The 9,817-nt window shown below is 36.7% G+C and overlaps 1 pseudogene; it reads right to left on the bottom strand.

Annotated features, from left to right (window-relative positions):
* Window positions 1-1,461: 1,461 nt before the first annotated feature.
* Window positions 1,462-1,580, bottom strand: LOC128567107 (uncharacterized; annotated as a pseudogene).
* Window positions 1,581-9,817: the final 8,237 nt, after the last annotated feature.

The raw sequence follows: 9,817 nt of genomic DNA, 5'->3' as shown, positions 1-9,817 counted from the left end.
TGTTAGTTTCTCACATTCCATGTTGGTGATTTTAGCTGCCTAACAAATTACCTCCAAAATTAATGACTTAAAACAATAATAGTTATTTTTTCTCTCATGGTTCCTGTAAGTCTGGAAATCAGGGCAAATAGATTTAGCTTTTCTCTGCTCCGCAATATCTGAAATCTCAGCTGGAAACTCAAAGCCCAAAGACTGAATCATTTGAAGTCTCATTCACTTAAATATCTGGCAGTTGGTGGTGATTTTCATCTGGGGGCCTAACGAGGGCTGTTGACTGGAACACCTACACGTGTTCCCTCTCTGTCACCTGAGCTTCCTCACAACATGGTGGTTGAGGTCTAAGGACAGATGAGGGAGGGAAGGTGTGGGAGGAGATTATACAGAAACTCTTTTGCCTCTGCTAATCTAGCCTTAGAAGGTAAACAGCCACACTTCTGCCACATTCTGATGGTCAGAAGATCCTAAAGGAGGAAATATAAACTCCACTTCTCATCAGAGGCATGTGGAGGTGCAGGCATGTGGAAGCTTGTCACATTGTGAAAAGAGCATGGAACGATACACATACATATACGGTATCGATGTAGCCATCTTGGGAAAAAGCAATTTACTAACCTATCAATAATTTGAAATAATAAAATTATACTTTTATTGTTTAAAATCATAGAAAGTAGAAGAGTCTAGAGGATTTTATAATCCAAATATTTGAGAAATTTAACCATTTGAATAAAACACAGAATTCTAAGGAAGTAAATTACCTGAGTAAGACCTCTCAACTGGTTATTCGCATGTCAAGAGTTGAACCTAGTTGGCTGAATCTCAATTCTATACTAATTTACTTTATAAGGATCCTATGAAATATATCTAAGTTTGTTAATTGATTGGAAAAGGGGCTTTATGTATTTGAAACTACTGCATAAAAAATATAATTCTTATACTGTATATGAGAAATCTGAATTATTAAAACTAATATTGGAGAAGGATGTTTCCCAAACTAGGGTTAAAAAAACATAAAAGTGTCTGATAAACAGGCTGACTTGTGATCTCCCTGACATTTATTTGTATTACTTGGATGTATGGGGCAGTTTTCAGCAAAATAGAAGAGTGGAGAGGACAGTGTAATGTCTGTTCCTTAACCCAGTTGCATGCAGTTTCTTTTTGATCTGTAGGGAACCAGAGGGCTGAAGCAAAAGCTTTTCCAAGAGAAACTTATGAGAACACAGAGTAAGCAGAGCTTTAGGTCCTGGGTACCTCAAGTGCAACCAGAATTTGGATAGGGGCAGTCCCCATTTTAGGTACAGTGTATAGTGGAGGGAACACATTACCTCCATTGACTTGTTGAGGTTGTGCAGGTCTGGGCATAGTAATAGTCCTCTAGTCAGAGAAACTGCATCTGTAAAGAACTCATTGCAGCAATCATAATACCTACTTACTTTTCTCTTTCTTTTTTTCTTATTTTTTTAGAGCCTATAGCACCCAGTATTCCCAGGCAGTCTCTCATCCAAGCACTAAACAGGCCTGACCCTGCTTAGCTTCCAAGATCAGACGAGACCGGGCACATTCAGGGTGGCATTGCCATAGACCCTACTTACTTTTCTCTAGTGCAGTGATTTTTCAACTAGTGTGCTATGAAAAATTTTAAACATGATTAAATTATTTTCAAAAGAATTTCAAAGTACAGTAAGTATATTCTTTTCTATATTCTTTTTTGATCAACATAATTTAAATGTGCTGAGGAATTTCAATTATAGGTTCAAGGGTGCTGTGAGATTTAAAAAAAGGTTAAAAAAACACTGCTCTAGAGGGTTGTGAACAATGGACAGAGCAAGAGTAGAGCACTGTTGCTATGTGTGTGCTACCAGTTCTTGAGGAATCCTTGTGAAACCATGAATTACTACCCAAAGGTAGGTAGAGGCTAGAGGGGGTAGTTAAGTACATAAATCCCGTACTTAGGTTGTGAAGACTGAAACTAAAATTTGAGCGAAAATTCTAATGTAGCCTTATTTCAACCTACAGACTAATAAGGCCTGTGAAATTCTGGATAATCTAATAAGTTATCTACAATTAACATTTAATTATCAATGACTTTGACTTCTTAGAATTTTTAAAGATGTTTGAAGGAATGGTTTGGATAAATTTTGTCTAAGTGAATTGTTAGTGTCTAAAAAAGGAAATGTTATCTTTTCTTCATTCTGAGTCAAGCAGGAATACTAGAAAATTACTCCATTATCACCCTTTTCAAAAACATTCACTGGAGCAACTATTTGAAATCATTCTTATGGGATTTCCGCTGTTGAAATTTAGAGATTCTTGACTTCTTAAATATGGATGTCCTGTTTACTGTCTAATTCTTTGCTGTTCCCTGAATCTTAACTTCCTCTAACTTCCAAGTCTCCTTATGCCACCTAAAATCCAGGGTGACTTTGGAAGTTTACAAAAATCACAAAAATGCAGTTGAAATAGTATGTGCATGTGGAGAGGGGTTTGAGTAGATGAGGAAGGGTGGATAATGTGTTATCACTGAAGGACCCAGTGACGCCATTTTGGGCTTTTAGGCTCTCATCCTCCTTTTGGAGAAAACCTGAAAGCTCCTAGTTTCCTTTCTTTTTTTTTTGGCCGGGACTAGGTTTGAACCCACCACCTCCAGCATATGGGACCGGCGCCCTACTCCTTGAGCCACAGGCGCCACCCCTAGTTTCCTTTCTTAGTAAACCACACCCCTACCTATCTTCAGGGATGCGTCCCTATCTCCCAGAGTGTGTCAGCCCCCCCACACCCGTTCAGATTGGCGGGACCCTATCACCTTTGCTTCCCACACCCCTCACCCCATACCCCTCTCATAAAAACCCTGCAGGCAGCAAGCATGGGGCTCTTGGTTCCAGCTGCGTCTGGGGGTGCCGACAGCCCAAGGCTCGAGCTTGAATAAACGTCCTCCTGTGATTGCATACGTGTCTGACTCTCGTGTGGTCTTTGGGGACACCAATTCTTGGGTGTAACATCACAAGGTTAGACTCAAACCCCAGCTTTGCCATCGACCCACTATTCAAATCTGGGTGTTAGTTTCTTTATCTGCAAAATGAGAGTTTTAGACACACACACACACACACACTACACTCCATTCGTAGTAGCTTTTTGTTAAGATTCAGTGATCTAATACATACAAAGGTGTGAATCTTATTGTAAGAACTACCATAATTTAGGTCATAGGGGACTTATAGGCCAAGTTTTTTAAAAAAAATAGTACTAATTAGGTAGAATAGTTAGCTACATCCAACACCTCCGTTAATCCCTGTTTACATGATACTCCTCCACAGGAGCTGACTTGTTTCTACAGGTCTTTCTCAAGAAGTGAAGCATAGATGTTAATTAGATAGTTTTGAATGAGCAGAGAAGCTAAAAAAAACAAACAACAAACAAGCTTTAAAATGTAATAATAACTTTCATTTATTACTGAACGTTTTTAGGTATAAAAGTGAATGTAAACCTGTTTTATTTCCTCTGAGCTTAGAAAATTTCACTTCTAAATCCTTCATAGTAAAAATTAGCAGAGGTGACTCCTGACTGGTGAGCCAGAGGCTCATATTTTAGCCCCTGAAAGTCAGTGGAGAGAGATGGACTGTGAGAACAGGGTTTCAAAGCTCAGTTCAACTTTTTTGTCCCATAGACATCCCATCGAAATGCAGTATGCCAGCTAGTGTTCTGACAGCTAGTGAACAGGGAAATTAAAAAAAAAAAAAAAAAAGGAAGCTAGGAAAAAGTCTGTTGAATGAGAAGGATAAATCACTTCAGTGGCATTTCTTAGATCAGTGTTAATGAAAGTTACAAAAAGGAAGGGAGTAGATAAGTAACTGATCCCTGGCACCAAAGTTACAATTAAGGATTCACAGAAATAAGGAAGATGCTTAATGTAGTGTAGTTTTCCCTAAGTTTTAATTATCTTCAAGCCACCAGCACAATTTTGCCTTATCTCTGTACTTCCTATATTATTATCTGCTTAATACATGTTTGTGAACAGAGCTACTTTTTTTTTTTTTTTTTTAAAGACAGTCTTACTTTATCGCCCTCAGTAGAGTGTCGTGGTGTCACACCTCACAGCAACCTTCAATTCCTGGGCTGAGGCAATTCTCTTGCCTTAGCCTCCTGAGTAGCTGGGACTACAGGTGCCTGCCACAACGCCTAGCTATTTTTTGTTGTAGTTTGGCCGTGGCTGGGTTTGAACCCTCCACCCATGGTATATGGGGCCGATGCCCTACCCCCTGAGCCACAGGCACCTCCCGTGAACACAGCCACTTAAAAAAAAACTTATATGAATTTACCCCACAATATTCCAAAATAAAAAACAATAAGAAAGCAAAAAAAAAAAAAAATCTTCTATGTAGTTAGGCCAGAAACCTAATTCACCATAGTAAGTAGAAAACCAAAATAATTTGTCATAAAGTACCTATAAAAAGTAAATATAATGAAAATAAAACAATGTTATTAAATTATAGCTAGATAATGTCTACAGAAGATTCTGACCTCAAAGCCTGCTTCATTTTAAAAATGAAGTTCGCAAGTGTTAAAGGGATGTTTGAAATACTCCATATAGAAACCTCCTATTTGAGGCTGTTAGACAAACAGGAGACTAAGTCCCTTGACATGTAAGAATATTCTACAAATATTTGTTGAGTCAATGTTACTTAATGTCATTGTCCACAAATACCTAGAAATTATCTCTATCTCTGTTTGTCCCATATTTCAGGAATGATGTACAGGATAAAAGGTTGGTCTGAGTGTTGGACAGACATGAATGTAAATCCCAGCTGCCATTTAATGACATAGTTACCTTGAAAAGGTAATTTTACCTCTATCTTCCTGTTGTCCCGTTTTTATTAGGAGAATATTTAGCACATTGAGTAAATTGTGCTGTGATGATGAGGAAGATAATGTGAATGTGATGTAAAGGATGGGTGGATAAAGGGGCTGGATTATATCAATAAATTGTTCTTTTATTAAGGGTCTGTCTATAGGTTGGCAAGCAAATACAGTTTAACTAAATCAGTTTTTTTAAACAATCCATCACTATTATTTGTCCTTCTACCATTGTAATTTTTCTTCTTAAAATTTGACTACGGCTTCTCTGTTTCTTTTTGGCTTCCTCTTCCTCTTATTGTTTACTGTGGTTGTTCCTTTGGTTCAATCTTTGATCCTCTTTCTTTTCAGTTTTTATATTATTCTGTAAAAGCCTGTTCATTTTTAAGGTTTTAGCAATGTCACGTGAAATTATTTATAAATTAGTATCTCCAAATCTGGCCTTCGCCTGTGTACAGCTGAAATTTCTACTGGATAACTGGCATGTTGTGTCACTTTTGATTCAGATTTAAATTTAAAATCAGCACATTCATTTCATCCTCTTTTTTTTGTTAGTGATCCCACCATACTTCCAATTTCTTATGAATGTAGGAGTTAAGTCATGTGTTTTAGTTAGAATATTCTGGAATCCTGACTGTACCTTTTACTTATCTAACAAAAAATTACTCATCAATAAGATCCTGTTAAAATCTCTATTTTTTTTTTTTTTTTGGTCAAAAGTTCCCAATATTTCAGAGAGGTGTAGAGTAAAAAAAAAGTCTATAAAAAATATAGTTAATATACTTTTAACCCTAAATTTCATTAATTAATTTATAGGGAGGAGTTAACATTAGTTAAAAAAGTGAAGAATAAAGCATATAAATATATATTTTTTGTTTACATAGTTTTTTGTGGAACATTAGTTTTAAAATTAATTCAAATTAGTTAGATAAGAGTCTTATCATTGAGCTGAAAGTGGCTAAGTACCAAGGAGCAGGGATAAATGACTGCAGTCAACCTGTTGGAAAATCTGAAGTAGTGATTATATGTTAGATCTGGTGTTAGTGGCAAGCTTTGAAAAGAACAAATGCTTTGTAAGATATTTAGACTATGGTAATTTGAGGAAGGTGAGAAAATACAGGAAGTAATCATGAAAATCTTATTAACTATAAAAATTACAGAAGAACTCTGCAAAGATTTTTTGGTCATTTTCCACTTTTCTTTAAAAACAGATCATGCCATGCACTATATCAGATTATGTTGTAAATACAAAATAGATATAGTCTCTGTTTTAAATAGCTTAAAGAAAAGTTCAGTGGCCTCAGGGATATGGCAGAGTTTAGTGCTTGAAATGAATTGGATGAAATAACTAAAACGTGTAGTCTTATCTTGTGATGTGAAAGTAAAAGAGGCCAATTTCTCTTGCACATACTTACAAAAGGGCATGTTGTAAAGCTGTTGGTAAGTGACTGAGTGATTTTTATTTAAATAAAAGTGAATATGTGAAATTGAAATATATCCAGAAGACATGTTAAATTGTGATGATTCATTTTATAAGTGGGTACAACTAGCATTCTTTTAAATTATAGTTTTTCAGGTAATTTCAAGTATTATAGAGCTCCCTGGCATCGGTTCATCTAAGTCACTCATAGGTTTAGTATCCCTTAGGATGCAAATGGGTTAAAGTTAAAATATTTAGTTTACTTCAGAGGGAGTAGGTACTCTTACTATCTCACTTTTATTGTAGCTTCAATTCCTACTTATCCATATTCTTCCACCTCTTTAATATGAGAATCTTTTCCTTTACTGAAGCAATAGAAGCAAAGAGAGGTGAATGGATTCTCAGTCTTTCTCTCTTCTGTTAATTTATTCCTCTGACTCCAAATAGATTTAACTCCCCACTTTTGTTTCTCTTACCTAAGGTTTTTCTTTGGTCATTCTTAGAATTTCCCTGACCTTCAGCTCACTGTAGACTGTACATCTTCTGTAAATCAATGACTTACCTAATTAAACATAGAAATTAATTTTTTATCTCATCCGCTGTTACTACCCTGTTTCCCTGTCTTATTTTAAGGTGTGCTCCCAAAGATGTGCTAGGTCTTATTTTCAGGGGACGTCTTATCTTTCCTGTAAGTAGGTCTTATTTTCGGAGGATGTCTTATTTTCAGGAAAACAGGGTATTTTCCATGACATTAACTTATCTATACAGAAAATAATTTCAATTAAAAATTTTTCTTATGAAAGAAATTAGTATAATCCATACCTTTTCATTAATTTGTTATTTAAAAAATTTCAAATATAGAGAAAAGTTAAAAAAATATAATGAACACCTGGACCCTCTAATTGATTTATACATTTTTAATATTTTGCCACATTTACTTCTTCTCCTTGTTTCCTACACATATTTGTATGTATATACTATTTGATTTACATATTTATGTGTAAAATATGTGTATTTCTCTGAATCATTTGCACATAAGTTATAGGACCAATTCTTTATCCATAAATGGTTTGATATAAAATTCCCAAGGTTATGAACAATATCATTACAACATTTAAGAAAACCATAATCCCACTATACTGTCCAATATCCAGTCCATACTCAAATTTCTGCAGTTGGTCACAAATAATTGTCTTTTTATATATTTGTTATTTAGATCCAGGATTGCATTTTGTTGTTACGTCTCTTGAGTTGCTTTAATCTGGAAGAATTTTTTTATATATATATAAATACATTGGCTCACATTAACAGTCCAGGCCAGTTTTCTTGCAGAATATGCCAATTTTGGATTGATCTGCCTGTGTCTGGTATTTAATCTCAAGCTCCAAACCAGGCGCTATTAACATTTTAGGCCGGATGATTATTTGTTGGGAGTGCAGGGCTGTCCTTTGGATTCTACTTAATAGGATGTTTAGCAGCATTCCTGCTGCATCCCATCAGATACAGCAACACTCCCTACCCTAGGCTGTGACAACCAAAGACCTCTCTAGATTGTGAAAGTGCCAGGGGCGTGAGGATCAAGTCCCGGTGCCTATGATAACTTTAAATAAAGTGCTCCACAAAACACTGAATTCCCTTACTTTAAGAATGGGGTAAACCCTGGAATTCCTATGGGAGAAATTGGGACAATATGAATATTCAAAAGAATAATGACAATAATAAGTATAACACAATTGAATATTTAAAAAATTGTACTAAAAACAAAATCTTTAAAAAAGGAAAGGAGAATGAAACCTTTTCTTTCAGAGGAATAATAGATAATAAATGTATAACAAATGGTCTCTAGAATAAGAAGCTTGATTACATTCAGGTTAAACAATTTTGGCAAGAATATTTAATTTGCATATCTAACTGCATTACATTAGAAAGCACATAACATCTATCCCATTACCAGTGATTTTAGCTTTGATGGGTTTAGGCAGTGATCTTTTTTTTTAAGGTACATTTTCCCTTTGTAGTAAGTTATGACTCCATACTTTAAGACTATGTTGAAATCCTGTAATCCTACAATATGTCACTTATAGCTTGTAATATCCTCTGATAAACATTGCCTGAATCAATTGTGACACATGGAAAATTTTGATTTTTCTATTATAATTCTACAATTTGTTTTACATTTATTGTCTGGTATTCCTCCTAAATAAAAGGTTTCATTCTCCCTTCTTTTTAAAAAACATTTTATTTTAAAAATGTTTTAAAATATATTGAATAAGTTATATTTAAATTACACCAATTATCGTTATTATTCTTTTGAATATTCACATCGTCCCAAAATTCTCCAGCAGGAATTCCAGGTTTTACCTTATTCTTTTTTTTTGTAGAGACAGAGTCTCACTGTACCGCCCTCGGTAGAGTGCCGTGGCGTCACACGGCTCACAGCAACCTCTAACTCTTGGGCTTACGCGATTCTCCTGCCTCAGCCTCCCGAGCAGCTGGGACTACAGGCGCCCGCCACAACGCCCGGCTATTTTTTGGTTGCAGTTTGGCCGGGGCTGGGTTTGAACCCGCCACCCTCGGCATATGGGGCCGGCGCCCTACTCACTTGAAGATTGGGGCAAAATAACATTTTCATAGTTAACAAATTATGTTAATTGCAAAATGTAAATAACTGGTAATAGAAGATTCTATTTAACAACCAGTAAAAATTACTGGCAACTACTTTTTCAGTCATTTACCTTTAAAACGGTAAATCTTTTCTGCCACTTGGATATGATGACCGATGTCTACAAATTGAAATATACTTGTAGCATATGTATAACCTGAACATTGTGACTGACCATGTTAAGTTGCAGGGAATAGGATAGTTACTTCAGATCCAAAATTTTATTATCTAAACAACGTACATGGAAACGAATTTCCTTAACAGCAGAACTAAGGAAAGCATCGCAATTTTAAAACTATGACTTTTGAAAAGGCCAAACGGAATCCTTAGCTAAAATGAGAAAAATTTATATTAAGGAATTTTAGCTCCACCCAGGGCAATTATCTTCTTCCTTCTGTAACTGCCAATTCCTTCCCAGACCCCAAAGCGTCTCTGCCCCGTTCCGCAGTCTGTTTGTGATGATAGACTTGAAAGAGCAGCGGTGGCCAGCGGCCGCAATGGGGACTTAAGTGCTTAACAGTCTCTCCCTCCGGTCCAGTAAGGTGCGCACAACTCCGCTCTTCAGCATCTTTTTCTCCGCGGCCTTCTCGGCGGAGAAAGAGCCAGCAAACCAGTGGAGCAAACTTTTAGGAAGCATCTCTAGGTCGGCGTACCCTTCCGCCTGCTCCTCCCTGATTGGCTCGCGTGAATATGGGCCGCCCAATCGCGATGGAGCATCGTCTGCAACGTTCGGGGAACCGCCGCGCATGCCCACTTGGGGACCCACCCCTGGGTTTTAGACCCCTTGAGTGCTGGCGAAGGGAAGCGTCCAGGCCTTGTGGGAGCTGGGCCTGCTAGTGTCAGTGCTGAGGTTATAGGCTGTGCTGGGACGTGGACGTCCCGTAGTG

This window comes from Nycticebus coucang, chromosome 15, assembly GCF_027406575.1.
Source record: "Nycticebus coucang isolate mNycCou1 chromosome 15, mNycCou1.pri, whole genome shotgun sequence".
NCBI lineage: Eukaryota > Metazoa > Chordata > Mammalia > Primates > Lorisidae > Nycticebus > Nycticebus coucang.
The sequence above is the reverse complement of the archived record's forward strand: the minus strand, read 5'-3'. Positions and strand labels throughout refer to the sequence as shown.